Genomic DNA, 15,734 nt, shown 5'->3' on the forward strand with positions numbered 1-15,734 from the left:
GATGGGTTCACGCAGGGTAGTTGGGGGAGTCAGCATGGTGGCTTATGAGTGACGTAGCAGCTTGTTAGAGGAGTGCATTGTGGGAACTTAAGTTTCGTTTATTAAGTCTTTGAATTGAGAGCACTGTCATGGGAGTTGGTAATCACGGGGTCGGCACCAATTCACGGAGCAATTAGAATGATTAGACACACATGGGAGAGCACACTCTTTTTTATGATTGATGTAGTGGCAGAGCAAGGGAGTATTCGTTAGTCGCATCGCAAGTGAGGAGGTCAAGGATGAAGTTTGCCAGTTTGGGTGTTTAAGAGGTAAGGGGCAGATAGCAATACTTTTGGAGTGGGACACTGCGAAGGAGGGTTAGAAAGAGATGTGGTACGAAGGGTTTTGGGGAATAGGTGATATTGGTAAAGGGGCATCGGTTATGTTGGTACATGGTTAGATCGTTAGGTATTGCTGATACGAGTATGCACACATATTTTTTCACAAGTAGGACAGCTTTATATTTAAAGGAAGTGTTGGTAGGATATTGGGGAGGTTATTTATTTTGATAAATTTTGATGGGGCTTATGAAGAGGGTTGGGCTTTGAAGTGTTACTGAAGGTGGGAGCACACGGGCCAGTGATTTATTATGTGCTAGCAAAATGCAAATTATTATGAAGCCATTTCAGTCGCGTTTCTTTTTGTTTTAGAGAACCCCTGAAGAAGAGCCGCACGGCTCGAAATGCATTGGGTTATGACAAGTGTTCATTTCTGCAAGCATGTGTTGTTTAAACATGTTGCTGTATAAAGCCTGGATTGGCAGCAGGAGACACGTGAAAATGGAAAATAAAGTATTTAAAGACAACATTGCTGTCTCCACGATGATTTACAAAAGGAGAAAAAGGGATGAAATAATGAAATGAAAATACATAAATACAAAAAGGACGAAAACATTGATTATGATTGGTTTAAGGAGCGAGTTTTTCATGAGAGGTATAATCCCTGACAACGCAGTGCAACCGTTGGGTGCACACATGTTGCACCCTATGTTTGGATCTCCAACCCTTCGGCACAGCCCCTCTGCATGCTCCTCGATGCCCATTGCCTCTGCAAGCATTCCAATGAAATCTGGGACACCATCACAACCTCCACCCCTACGTGATGTTCATCAACAAGACCTGGCTAACGCCATCCTCATCCCCCATCATTACGACCGCAATATCCCACAGCTATTCGATGACTGCTTATCTCTCACAGATCACCTAAACTTCCAATCTGAATCAACACCAATGCAGCCACCAGAGGATCCCCCTCCTACAGCACAGACAAAGGAAATGAAGAAAACCTCATCTACCTCAACAAAGTACTTTTGAATCTCTCTCAAACGTGGAGCAATAAAATGTCCCCAAAGATTTTCACCACAGCAATAGAATTTCCGGACCTCAACATCTATATATCTATAACCACAAACTCCATCTATAACTATTCAGGAAAAACAGCTGGCGACTTGATACTTCGTGCAAACAACTGCCACCCTCACCATTACATTCGCATCATCCCTAAAGGCAAATTTCTTTACACCAGACAAAAATGCAGTGAGGAAGAAGCATTCCAAACAAACGGTACTGAACTGATTAAACGCTTGAACACAGAGGTTACCGCTCAACCAGCCTAACGAAAACCATGAAGGAGATCAACGAAATCAAATACTTTGAGATTCTTCACATCAACATCATTTAAGAATGACCAGGACACACAATGTTTTATTAGACTTCCATAATGGCCACCAGCACATCATAAAAACTCTGACTCTGGCACCTATTGATACAGAATCCCAGCATGCATAACGCACTACATTAAATCTGTTCCACAAGTAGGTTTCAGAAGAGCACCAAATGTATGCCAGTTGCTATGCAAGCCTAAATTTGTGGACACAAAACCATCAAATTACCTTTTTGGATAGACCGCATGGATTCCATACTGGCCATAACTGCAATATTTTGAATTTGGGACTCAAACTCCAAACACTCACCTTAGAGTCTGGCAAACGGGTCAAAACCTGGATCGACTGCAGCAGCAAATTTACTGTCTCATAATCCTGTGCCCATTTAACTTACCTCACGTTGGCAGCATTGTGAGACCATTGCGAACATGGATCCAAGAACCTTATTAAAATATCCAAACCCCCCCCCCACCCCCGTCCGACACACTGGGTATCCCCATACTGATCACTACCACCATGTACATCCTCACAACAAATCTTTTACTTTTGCAGGGACATACTGTCATCAGACTGCACAGGAGTGTCTACCGAGAACAAAAGCTCTGCGGAAGAGAAATTAAATTAATTCTGCAACATCTGCAAGAAACAGGTTAGTATTAGATTCCTTACTTTAGAATATCCCCAGGCTTCAGGCTGGATCCGGAAAATTTAGCGTGGCAGTACCCCTGCGCGTCGGTAGGCGTCGTCTGCGGCTCTGCGTCTGCAGTCGCGGCGTCGTTGGCGTCGAGATGACGTCGTCGGAGTACTTACGCCAGTTCTTCTTTTTTCCGCGTCAGCAAGCGCATGTCCAGAGAAAGTGGTACCCTTTAGTCACTTTTTGACTAAACTTTTTCGATCCTTTTTGATCCGTTTCGAGTCTACGACTCCATCGGTGCCGGTAGGGATGCCAGGGTTCAAGCCCTGTGCCGACTGCAACCGACTGATGTCGGTTACCAACCCCCATCGCCGGTGCCTACATTGCCTGGGGCCCGACCACGATGACAAGTCGTGCCCCGACTGTCGGGCCTGGACGTCGAAGGCTAGGTGGGAGCGGTCCCGTAAGCGCCTCGAGCTCAGGCAGTCGGCCCCGCCCCGCGCCGCTCGAGGTCCCGGTCCGGAAGGAGGTCGAGGGGCCGGTCGCGGGACCAGAGCCATCGCAGCTCGGCGAGTCGACACCACTCGTCGGGCTCCAAGTCCAAGTAGTGACAAACTCCTAGGCAATGTCAATAAAGCAAACAATATACACAGTATCTATGACAATAAGAAGACCAAGGAAGACGGAAAAAATATATTCAAAGTTGTTATCGTTTTGATAATTTCTTCTCATATTATCTAAACACATGATATTGATACAAAACATTTAAAAAATGAAACACAATATGTAACACATCACATTTAATCAAGATGTATAAATAACGGGTTAAAAAGTGGCAATATCTTTATTAACTCGACACGCGTTTCGACGTATACAACGCCTTCTTCAGGAAAGCCACACAGTTATCTAAAAATCAAAAAGAAAAACGAGAACATATTCAGATTTCACAAATTATTATCTGTATCGTGACATGTTTTCTCAAGAAACACATCTATTTAAAACATTTATATCTCTTTTTACATATATCCTAAAAAACACAATGTGTATCAGTAGCAACAATCTATGTACATAATCTGGCGGTCTTCCTACGTATCACACATTACAATTTTATGTTTATCTACGGTGCTGTATCTGAGTGCTCAAAAATGAACCTTAACCCCTTCCACGCTCATGACGAGCTGGGCTCGTCATGGCGTAGCCTCCTCGCACGCTGATGACGAGCCCAGCTCGTCATGAACAATGGACTTTAAAAGAATTCAGCACCGGAGGAAAATATCAATAGCAGTGATGGTGTTAATTAAAGAGGCCTATTAGATAGTGAAGGCCTATAACATTATATAGTCAAGAAACAATTAGATAGAAAATGAGTAGCCAATCGCTCACAGATCCTGTTTCAATGTGATTAGTTCCTAGTGATTAAAACCTGCAACTCCATAGTTGGTGGATGTTCTTGATTCTAATAAATGGCTGAAAACAATATATGTAATCACCATATGTGTTAGTGTGTGTGTATATATATATATATATGTATGTAGGTATGTGTGTGTGTGTATATGTGTCCCCATTCGCCCTTCCCTTCCTCTTTCTATGCGGTGTACTTCACCTTCCCTTCCTTTTTCCCGCCTTCATTACCTGTCTACTTCCCCAGCTCCTACCCCCTCCTCTGAATCGGAATCTTTCCCCTTGCCTGCTTTTCCCCTTATGTATTTGTGCTTATTGTTTATCTCGACCTTACTAATAACTGTGTTGCCATGCTCTAATAACTGTGTAACCTTTGTAACAATGTAACCTGTAACTATGATCTGATGCTCATGTAAAGCGCTCCGATACCTCCGGGTCTAGCCAGCGCTATATAAAACCTTTAAAATAAAAAAATAAAAAATTATGGACTTGTGTAATGGGGTCTGATCATCATTAATGTACATGATAGCTGCTATTTGTATAAGTTATCTATATAGTTCTATTTTAAAAAAGAAATTTATCGAGATTTTAACTTGTAAAATATGCAATTGAAACCAATGAATCTATGTTTATAATTCAATAAGATCATAAACAGATAAGGACTGTACTCTGTATGGTAACAGTGTGAGCAATCATCATGCTCCAAAATTTGGACTGATATTAGCAGACCGAAAAACTGAGACTGGTTATAAAAATCAAAGTATCTAATATAAATCAATCCTCATTGGTGTCGATTCAGTGGTATTATACATGTTCATTGAAAACGGATAAACCACAATGACGAAAAGGAATCACCTGATAAAAATGCGGTGCACCGAGTGTGCAACGATGTCTTATTAATTTTAAAATCAACAGTTTCACGAAAAGGTCAGATGTCTACAAAAAAGAATAAAAAACAACTGTTTTTGATAGCAAATTGATTAAAAAGAGATAAAGATATCCCCAACATAGATATAACTTGCCAGTATAGATCTCAAGTATGCCTATTTTCACATTCCCATTCACACTGCTCATAGAAAGTATCTTAGATTTGTACTGGACGGTCAGCACTATCAATTCAAAGTACTCCCATTCGGAGTCACAGCAGCACCACAAGTGTTTACCTAGTGCCTAGCTGTGGTAGCAGCACACTTAAGAAGACAGCACATTCACGAATTCCCATATCTCGACGACAGGCTCATGAAAGCCAGCTCATACAGTCAGTGTGTACAACACTCACACCACCATCCAATTAAACCACGACTTCACAGTAAACCACACCAAGTCCCATCTGCAACCGTCCCACGTACATAAATAGCTCGGTGCCACAATAAACACCTCAACAGCGCTAGCTTATCCCTCTCCTGCCAGGATAACAAATATGTAAGCTCTTCAAGCAAAATTCCAACCGCAACACACTCTTCCAGCTCGAGTGTTCATGCAACTTATAGGAATGATGGCCTCTTGCATATTCATAGTGCCTCATGCAAGACTCCAAATGCGTCCTATGCAGGAGTGCTTAGCACGCCAGTGGAACCAGGCTCAAGGTCAATTAACAGACCTAGTGTTGGTAGATGGTCGGACTCACCGCTCTCTGCAATGGTTGAACACCAAAAACCTTTCCAAAGGGCGACCGTTCCTAGAGCCAGTTCCTCAAATGGTAATGACAGCGGACGCATCTCTCTTTCTGGCTGGGCGCTCACCCACTGCAAAACACCATGCAGGGCAGGTGGACGCAGCAACAAAAGTTACTCCACATCAACAATATGGAGTTACTAGCTATATTTCTAGCCTTAAAAGCATTCCAAAAGCAAATATCGTGCAAAGCTGTCTTAGTCTGCACGGACAACATGACAGCCATTTACTACATAAACAAACAATGCGGGACACACTCTGCAACTCTGTTAGCGCAGCAGATATGGAGATGGGCTATACCTCTAAATATTTTCCTCTCAGCCCAACATGTTCCAGGGGTACAAAACACCATAGCCGATCTGTTAAGCCATCAGACACAACAGATCCACGAGTGGGAACTTCATCCACAACTTTCTTTCAGATGTGGGGACAACCTCAGATAGACCTCTTCGCCACCCACGGAAACACCAAATGCCCAAGTTTCGCAGCCAGATATCCACACCCGCTGTCCAAAGGCAATGCGATATGGATGAACTGGTCAGGCAAATTTGCGTACGCTTTTCCACCTCTCCCACTGCTTCCACTAGTGGTGCACAAACTACAGCAATATTCCCAAACTTTCATTCTAGTTGCTCCAACTTGGGCCAGACAACAGTGGTACACCACACTGCTGCAACTTTCCGTGGCACAGCACCAAAAACTATACCTGTCTCCACGCCTCTTAACCCAGGACCATGGAGAGATCAGACACCCGGACACAGCTCAGCTCAACCTTGCGATCTGGCTCCTGAGGTCCTAGAATTCGGTTACCTTAACCTTCCCCCTGACTATATGAATGTTATTACCACTAGGGCATGTTATGCAGCCAAGTGGAAATGTTTTGTAATATATTGTCATAACGACGTCAATCCCCTAGATGTGTCTATTCAACACATCATAGGATACTTACTACACCTCCAAAGATGTAACTTAGTATACACATCTATTAGACTGCATCTTGCTGCCATGGCAGCATATCTACAAAATAGACAACACCTATCACCTTTTAGACTACCTGCCATAAAAGCCTTTATGGAAGGCCTCAAAAGAATAATTCCTCCCAGAGCACCACCTTCACCTGTGTGGAATTTAAACATTGTTCTCACACGATTAATTGGACCTCCCTTTGAACCTTTACATAAATGTGAGCTACAATTCTTAACATGGAAAGTTGCTTTCCTAGTAGCTATTACTTTTTTAAGAAGAGTTAGTGAGCTATAAGCATTAACCATTCAGGAACCTTTTCTGCAAATGCATCACATTAAGGTTGTTCTCCGAACCAATCCTAAATTCCATCCTAAAGTCATTTTTCCCTTCCATCTCAATCAATCTGTAGAGCTGCCCGTATTTTTCTCGCAGCCACAAACAGTTGCAGAAAGAGCTCTTCATACCTTAGATGTCAAGAGCATTGCTTTACTACATTGAAAGAACACAACCTTTTCGTAAAACTAAACAATGTTTTGTGTCTTTCTCACCACCACACAAGGGCAACCCCATATCAAAATCTGGAATAGCTAGGTGGATTGTAAAATGCATACAAATGTTCTACCACAAAGCTAAACAAACATTATCTGTTCCTCCTATAGCCCACTCTACAAGTAAAATAGGGGCTTCAATGGCATTTCTAGGAAATATTCCCTTAGATGATATCTGTAAAGCTACTACATGGTCTACACCGCACACGTTCACAAAACACTATTTTGTAGATATGCAAACTAAACAACAAGCTACTGTGGACCAGGCTGTTCTCAAAACACTGTTTCAAACTACTGCAACAGATACGAGTGGTCGCCGCTAAGAGTGGGTACTGCTATACCATCTATGCATAGTGTGTAATCTGCAGCTCATATGCCTAGAACGGAATATACTACTTACCAGTAAGCATCTGTTCTTGGCATGTAGAGCTGCTGAGTTACACACACCCACCCGCCTCCCCGGCTACCTTTATCTGTTCCTGTATTGTCTTAATTAGATACAGCTTACATGAGCATCCTTCCTGTTTCTTACTAAGCTCCATCCTTTCCCTGCTGGCGAAAAATCTAAGGATGGAGCCGATGCCCATGCGCAGTATAATCCAAAGGAGGAGTCACCTATCCCGTGACTTCCAAAGATTTTTCAGGACAAAAACAAATGGCAAACATCTGGGCCCAACACTAGGTGGTGATCTATGCATAGTGTGTAACTCTGCAGCTCTACATGCCAAGAACAGATGCATACTGGTAAGTAGCATTTTCCTTTTCACAAGAACATATTCCATACTATATATAAAATCCTGAAAGCGCATGGACATCCTTCCTATTCTAGCTGATTCATTAAATAGCCCCTCTGTAGTCAAAAGTTTCACAAGAGGTTTGTGATCAGTGCGAACTGTGTACTGTTTACCCTAGATAAACTAGCGGTAGTGTTCCAAACACATGCAAGAGTCTCCTTTTTGATGACCGAAACATCTCCCCAGGTGACAGTGCACGTGAAGCATATGCTATAATAAAATTCTTTTCCATCATTATTAGTCTGGGATAGGACACCTCCCAGACTCTTATTGCTTGCATCAACTGTAATGACTTTCCTCTATTCTGGATCAAATCCTTTAAGCACCGGATCCTCTGTAATGGCTTTTTTGACATCCACAAACTCCATCTTGCACTCATCAGACCATACAAATGTAACCTTGTTTTTTAATAGCGGTCTTATAGCATAGACTCTGCTTTAAAATCCCTTCACAAACTTATTGTAAACTTCAGTGAGACTCAACAAGGACCCGAGTTCATCCTTATTTGTAGGGTGGAGCGCATTGAAAATTGCCTCCACTATCGCGGGTTTGGTTGCTACCTCATCGCCACAAAGCCCATGGCCCAAATAAGTAACTGAACGAACAGCAAATTTATATTTAGAATGCTCCTTAGTCAATCTATTATTCTCCAGTACCTCCAGAGCATTCTCCAAAGCTTTGTCATGTTCTAATCTGTCCTTGCTAAATTCTAATATATCATCCTGAAAACATTTTTCTGTAGGATGTTTCCCAACCAGATGTTACATGACCTCTAGAAATAGCCAGTCCAAAAGGTAACCTTTTCGACTAAAAAAATAACCATTGGGTTAATGCAAGCCATTATGTTTGCTTTCTTCCTTTAATCAAATTTGGTGGTAAGAAACTGAGAGATCTGTAGTGGAAAACCAATGGGCACCTTCACAAAAGCCAGCATCTCTGAAATATTTGGTGAAGGGAATTGGTCTATAACGATGTTATTGACATAGCGCAAGTCAATGCAGTTACTGGTTTTTCCATTACTACGCCTTGCCACAACAACTGGAATAATCCATTCTGAAGATTCAATGCATTCTATCACGTCTACTTCCACTAACTTTTCCAATTTAATTTCTACCTCATTCCTGAGGAGAATTGGTATATTTCTCACTTTGTGTCTTAGGACAAGCACCATTTTTAGCACAATGCATTGTCCGAAATCTTTGAACTTGCCAATTTCCCCCATAAACACTAGTGGAAAAATCTTAAACATAGTTGCTCCAACACTCTCCTCTTCATCAATTACCATCACCGGCTCAGGACTATGGGATTTAAAATGATATGTAGTCTCTTTGATCCCTCCAACCCAAAGCTAAGGGAACTTTTTTCGCAGTGTACAATATTTCTATGGACTGTTTTTTAATCTAAAAACCGTGTCATTATTATCAAGGTACATAACCCTCGTGATAATATCCTCATCTTTGCTGGAGCTGATTCATTCATTTACATGCTTAACCGCAAAAACATTTTTTTCCTACAAACCGTTGCAAAATGTCAGGTCACCTTACATACTGAACACTTCTGTTTAGGTGCCAGCAAAATTAGCTTGAAGCTAAAAGCGAAGCACTGTAACATATAAAACCATCTATTTTTGTATTTTCAAATGTTTTACTCTGATCTCTTTAATTGAGAACGAAGCAATAGCCTTAATCTCCATGAAATTCCACAAGAGGAATCGTATTCCTGAGGTATTCCAATAACAGCGAGCCTCTGATAATTATAAATTTGGCAGCATGCAAAAAAGTGTTTTGCCGTGGACGTCACTGTTGCAAGGGATGATGGGACGGCAAGCAAGGATGTCAGAAGAGAGAATCCCGGCACTGACTAACGCAGCCTGAACGCTCCGATCATCCTGAATTCTATGAAACAGCCACGTTACTGCGTGCGCACCTGCCTACAATTTTAAAAGATGCAAGTTCCAAGGAACGGTGTGAGCAGCGATATTAAGGTAAGAACCTGTACGTTGTGTTCAGTGGCGAATGAAATCCGTAAGAAAACACAATCTGTAAGGCTGCAACTCCATTTCCAATTATCCAAACTTGAAAAGCAATACAATCCAAATGAGGACCCTTCTGCACTGAGTTCCCGGAGTTCCAACAAATTGTTGCCAAAATAGTGTAGTAAAAGCCTTTTGAAGTAATCTATAAGTTGAAACATCGGTTACAAAGTAGCAATCTTCCATGGCCTTCCTTCCACTACAAGCTGTCTTCAGTGAACTGTCAGAACGATCCAGAACACATATATGTGTGTAGAATGGAAGCAGGGTTTACAAAAGTATATATATATGTATGCGCATGCAAATCACGTGCAGAAAATTCGATCTGGAATAATAGAACACAACACACTCCTACTCTCTAGAGCCATTTGGATCACCACCTTATGCGGTTAGCCCTCTCAACAATACTATTTGCTTGAGGATCATAAAGGGAGGTACCGAAGTGTAAAATTCCACAAAAACTCAAATCTTGTCATTTCCTCGGACTTAAATTGTGTTCCATTATCAGTAATCAATTTCAGTGGATATCCTTCTTCCCTAAAAATCTCTTCCAACACTTTGATGGTACTCTTAGTTGTGATTTCATGCACACATTTTACAAGCCACTTGGAATGTACGTCCACCATTACTAAGGCAAACTTCAAATCAGTGGAGACTCCTACAAATGAAATCCAAGGACACTGTGCCATGGCTGTACTGAATCCATTCTCTCTCCCATTACTGACTGTTCTCCCAATTTCAATCTCTTTTTAGCATCCTTACACTTAACACATCTTTCCACCTATTCCACAATCTCTTGATTTATTCCTGACCACTAAAATTTGCACGTAGTCTCTTCTATGTTGAGGCTTGGCCCAAGTGGCCCTCATGCGCCAATTTAATGAGTTCAAACGTTACATTTTGTGAAGGAACAAACTTGTCACCCCTGGTGATAAGATTACCCTTGCACACTGACAACTCATCTATTATCTTCACATATGGTCTTACAGTCAGTAGTACAGTACTTTCGTCTTCCACCCTTCAAAATCATATCCACCACTTGATGCAAACCACCATCCACCTTCATGCTTTCCAACCACTGCTCTTTTCCAATTGCAACCTGACTCCATTCCACACAATGATGTACACTTTCTACTGCACCCTCCTTTTCAAAAGCTTCAACTCTTGCTCTGTCCACATCTTGCCATGTTAGTGGTAACCGGGACAATCCATCAGCTTGTGCATTCCTCCACCCTAGAAAATATTCTAATTTATACTTAAATTCTTTTAGGCGTGCCGCTAGTTGAGCCAAGATCACAGACCCTTTCCCAGCACCACCACTCAATAAAATCTTCAACAAAAGTTTGTGATCCATATGCAATATCATAGGAACCCCCACAGGTGCATTCTCAAGTATTCTGCTGCCCATATAGCAGCTAATGCCTCCCGCTCTATAACTGAATAACTTCTCTCCGAGTTTGTCAAAGTACGGGACGCATAAGCCACTGTCCTTTCACCCTCATTATACACCTGTGAAAGCACCGCCCCTACTCCTACCGCACTGACATCCACTGTGAGTGTTGACACCCGTTTAGTGTCAAATGGTTTCAGAGTATCTGCAAACAAATTTCTCTCAATATACCTTCAAATGCCCTTTGTTTTTCCTCTCACAAATATACTTGTAACCCTTTCTCAGCAATTTTTGGATATGCTCAGATTTCTCTGCAAAACTCTTGACAAATTTCGTACAGCATTCTACTAGACTAAAGAATGACCTCACTTGGTCTTAGTCTACCAGAACTGGTGCCTCCATGAGATCCCTCTTTGGTCTTAACCCTGATGCAGACAATGTATAGCCTAATCACTCAACCTCCTTAACTCAAAATTTGCATTTTTATTTTTTAGTGTCAATCCGGCTTCAGCAATTTTATCTAACACCCTTTTAGTTCCATGGTGTGACTCTCCACTGTTCCTCCAAATGTTAAGATGTCCCCAGGATACTGGTTTGTCTAGGCTGATCGGGCTCATTCTCTTGGTATATTTTTACTTTTTTGTTTAAATATAGTTTGTTTTCTCTCATACTCACCTGTCTTCAACCCATATGCGGCAGCAGTATCATATTGTTTTTTTTTTAATGGGGAACTGGCTCTTAGGAGGGGGAGGGTTAGGGTAGGTAGGACGGGAGGGTCTAGTTTAAAGGCAAAGCTTTTGAAATGCAATGTATATGTAATATCTGTATGGATACCTGAAAGGGACGTGACCCGAATCAACCGATTTACTCTGTACAAGGAAATAGATTTTTGACAGCTATATACGAGTAGTACGATTGAATGTATTACCATGTTCAATGATAATTGTCTTGAAAAATTCAATAAAAACTAGTTTGACAAATATTAAGATGTCGTCCTGAAAATAGACCACCCATCTATACCTTTCAAGACTTGCCCAATCATCCTTTGAAATACACTGGCTGCTGACGCAAGGCTAAACAGCAGTCTGGTAAATTGAAATATACCCTCCGTTGTGATGAAAGCCGATGAGGTGTCCAGAATCCTGGTGCAATTTTATTTGATGATAAGCATTTAAGTCAAGCTTTGTGAAGAACTTACCACCCTTCAATGACATCACCAACTCATTGATATTAGGAAGTGGGTAGGCATCCACCAATATGTTTTGGTTGAAAGTGCTCAAGTCCACACAGAACCTAAAAGTAAGATCAAATTTGCCTGTGATGACAACCAAAGAAATCCAGCTTGAGGTTCCCTCCGGTTTAATTACCCCTTCTGTAACCATTTCCTCCAACATCCTTTTTACCTCTTGTCTGGCAATAATAGGAACTTTCCGCACTTTGTTGTATCAGTATCGCCCCCGATTTTACCACCATTTTCTGGACATATTTAAGTTCTTTAATCTCCTCCACAAAAGCACTGTTTGCACCCCCCAGTTCCCTCCACTGTCATATCATCAACCATCATGATTTAATTAGGTGCTTGGAGATTGATAATTACATGCAAATTATACTGATGTTCCCATTAAAAAATTGGTGGTCCTCTCTGTGCCACATGCACTTTTCCCTTCACCCTCCTCTCTGGGAATCCTATATCTGTGAGCATATAACCTATTATGTTGATTTTCTCACCTTGATATCCCCCGGGATTTATGTCCTTGCGTAACACATGCAAATTTGGTCAAAGAGACAAAAACATACTCTTGGTAATAATTGTATAACCCGAATCCACCATAAGCTGAACCTTCTCCCCTTTAATCACAAACGGAGCCTTAGGTCTGGTTCTTTTCCCTGCATCATTCTGACCCTCAATACACAAAATTCTATCCACCTCATCTTCCTCCTTGCACTGCCGCTACTTTAAGTTTATTATTTATTTTGCGCATGTGGGCCAAATGCGCTCTGTGCCAAACTGTCTAATCATTTACAAAGGCATAGCAGTTTTTATAATCTGCTGTAATGAAAACTGCTCCCCCTAATGGTACATACTCTTTCTGACTGATTTGCATATTACGACAGTTTAGTTGCATTTCCTATTTTTTTTTGTTTTTTGTTATGCAACACTTTCTTCACATTATTTACATAACACTTGCTTGTCCTGAGATCCAGGATCCTCTGTATTTTTTTTTTTGCTAGACTCCCTTAGCTAGTTCAACAGCATCATGAAGTGATGGGTTCTTTACTGCCTACAATCTTTCCTACATTTGTGTATTCCTACATTGCACTATTAATTGGTCCCAAATCATTTAGTTTCTCATTGCCCCAAATCGATACTTAACTGCAAGTTCACGCATCCTTGCTACAAACTGATTCACCAACTCCTACATTTTATGTGGTTGAGTGTAGAAACGATGTCTAGATATTACTATATTTGCCTCTTTTGAAAACTATTTCTCTAATCTTGCTTTAGCCTTCAAATACACATTAGCTATTGACTGTCCGTTATTACATACTGCCACCGGTAAGTACTTAAAAACATTTTTTGACCCTCCTGCTTAACAGTAAAGTCGCCCTTCTAGCCGTAATTAAGTCGCTTCCATCCAATGTCTCAGTATAATTTTCAAAAAACTCCACTCACTCCATTCGATAGGTGCAATCCCTGGTTGTGATAAAAACAAAGGGGGAGGAAGGATTGTTACATCCATAGCTACTTCAACCCTATTGCAAATACTGTAAATGTACCGTACTTCCACTGTTGCTAAACAGGCAGGTGGGCCTGTCACCAACCTTTAGTTTTAGGCACGAAGAACAAGATACTGCTACAAGGCTGTAGGCACCGTCTTGAACTGATGTGCCGATCACCATAATGTGCTCCTTCTCCATGGGAAGAACTTCCAATGTGTCAGATGATGGGTGTGCCTAACACTACAACAGGCACCTTCGCCAATGACTAGAAAAATGCATATAAATACGCTGCCAGTCTAATTCCCTCATCGCATTGCTACCACCAACCAAACTCATGTGCCATAGGATTCAATGCAGGCTTTCCCAAACGTTCAAAATGGCTGCTGTTGACACGCCACGTTGCGCCTGTTTTGAAAGGCAATAGCGCTTGTTTCACTAACTTGCACACTTTTCGTTTAACGTCCTTTTTCCGCAGCCAATGTCTCTTGTTAATCACTGATGCACCCCTGTGCTTGAGAGTGTAGGTAGATATCCACGCGCAGGACACGCGTGCCAAACCCGTTGGTGCAGCTCGAGCTCAATTAACACACGCACGGTGAGAAATTTGCTTGATTAGCCCTTGCCACCGACTTTTTAAACGAGAAAAACAAACAGTCTTACTCCCATCAGAATGGGTTCTTACACCATACCACAGTTGGTCATTGTTAGGTGTCTTAATAGCTGGAAATAATCGTCGCCTATCTTGAAAAGTAAATGTCCTCAGGCAATTGAAGGTTGAAATAGGAATTTAAGACATAGACTACAGATGGTGCTCCCTCTCCAGCCAGCAAACAACTGACCACAGAGAGAACCCATCTAAGTTACAGTACATAAGAACACAGAACACTTATGACCCAACACTCCAGGTTTAAAGATATATGCTAGCTTATTCAGGTAAGCACAACGTAGACCAAACACAGGTACAACGCCCCAATAAGAACTTCTAGAAATACTCATAAAAGCTTTGCTGTGTTTAATACTGACAGAGAGACCTTTTTAATGGATCTTTCACAGCACCGAAACTGCCCTGATTGCAGCCACAAATGACATCAGATATCTCCTTGTCCAAGGAAAAACCGCAGCCCTGGTTCTCCTCTACTTCTCAGAAGTGTTCGACACAGTATCGCACCACACCCTGATCAAAAGGCTTCACAACAATCGAATCAAAGGAGACGCCCTCGAGTAGATTGCCTCCTTTGTCACTGAAATCATTTTGAGAATCTGCCTTCCTCCTATCACCTCAGAACCCAAGAGCACCATTGGTGGTGTCCCTCGAGGTTCATCCCTCAGCCCTACCCTGTTCAACACCTGCAAACACCTGCATGACTCCTCTGGCCAACATCTTTAGATCGCTTAGACTGAACATTATTACCTACGCTGACGATACCAAGCTCATCCTCTTGCTATCAGAAGACTCCTCCGACACGAAAGACCAACTTCCTCAGGTGCATGACGAGTATCGCCGACTGGATGGGAGACAACTGCCTAAAACTCAACACAGAAAAAACAGAAGTGCTGATCTTCTGGAACAACACTTCCCCATGGAACGATGCCTGGTGGCCTTTCGGACAATGACCCTCACCCACTCCGACCAACCTTGGCATCATCCTAGACAACTAGCTCACCATGAAAAGACAGATCAACGCAGTCTCATCACCCTCCGCATGCCACTCGAGATCTTCAAGTGGCTGCCCATCAACACCAGATGGACCGTCATACAAGCCCATGCCACCTGCAGCGTGGACTAGAGTAACTTCTTTTTCCTAGGAATCCTCCCACACCTCATTAGGAGACTGCAAACAATTCAGAACTCAGTGGTCAGACTCATCCTAG

The 15,734-nt window shown here is 42.0% G+C and overlaps 1 protein-coding gene across 2 annotated transcripts in view; it reads left to right on the top strand.

Moving 5' to 3' along the window:
- The window catches only part of USP10 (ubiquitin specific peptidase 10), a 319,435-nt gene that overhangs the window by 179,126 nt on the left and 124,575 nt on the right, over positions 1-15,734 (top strand). The window lies entirely within an intron of this gene.

The sequence above is a fragment of the Lissotriton vulgaris genome, chromosome 12, assembly GCF_964263255.1.
Source record: "Lissotriton vulgaris chromosome 12, aLisVul1.2, whole genome shotgun sequence".
Classification (NCBI taxonomy): Eukaryota; Metazoa; Chordata; class Amphibia; order Caudata; family Salamandridae; genus Lissotriton; species Lissotriton vulgaris.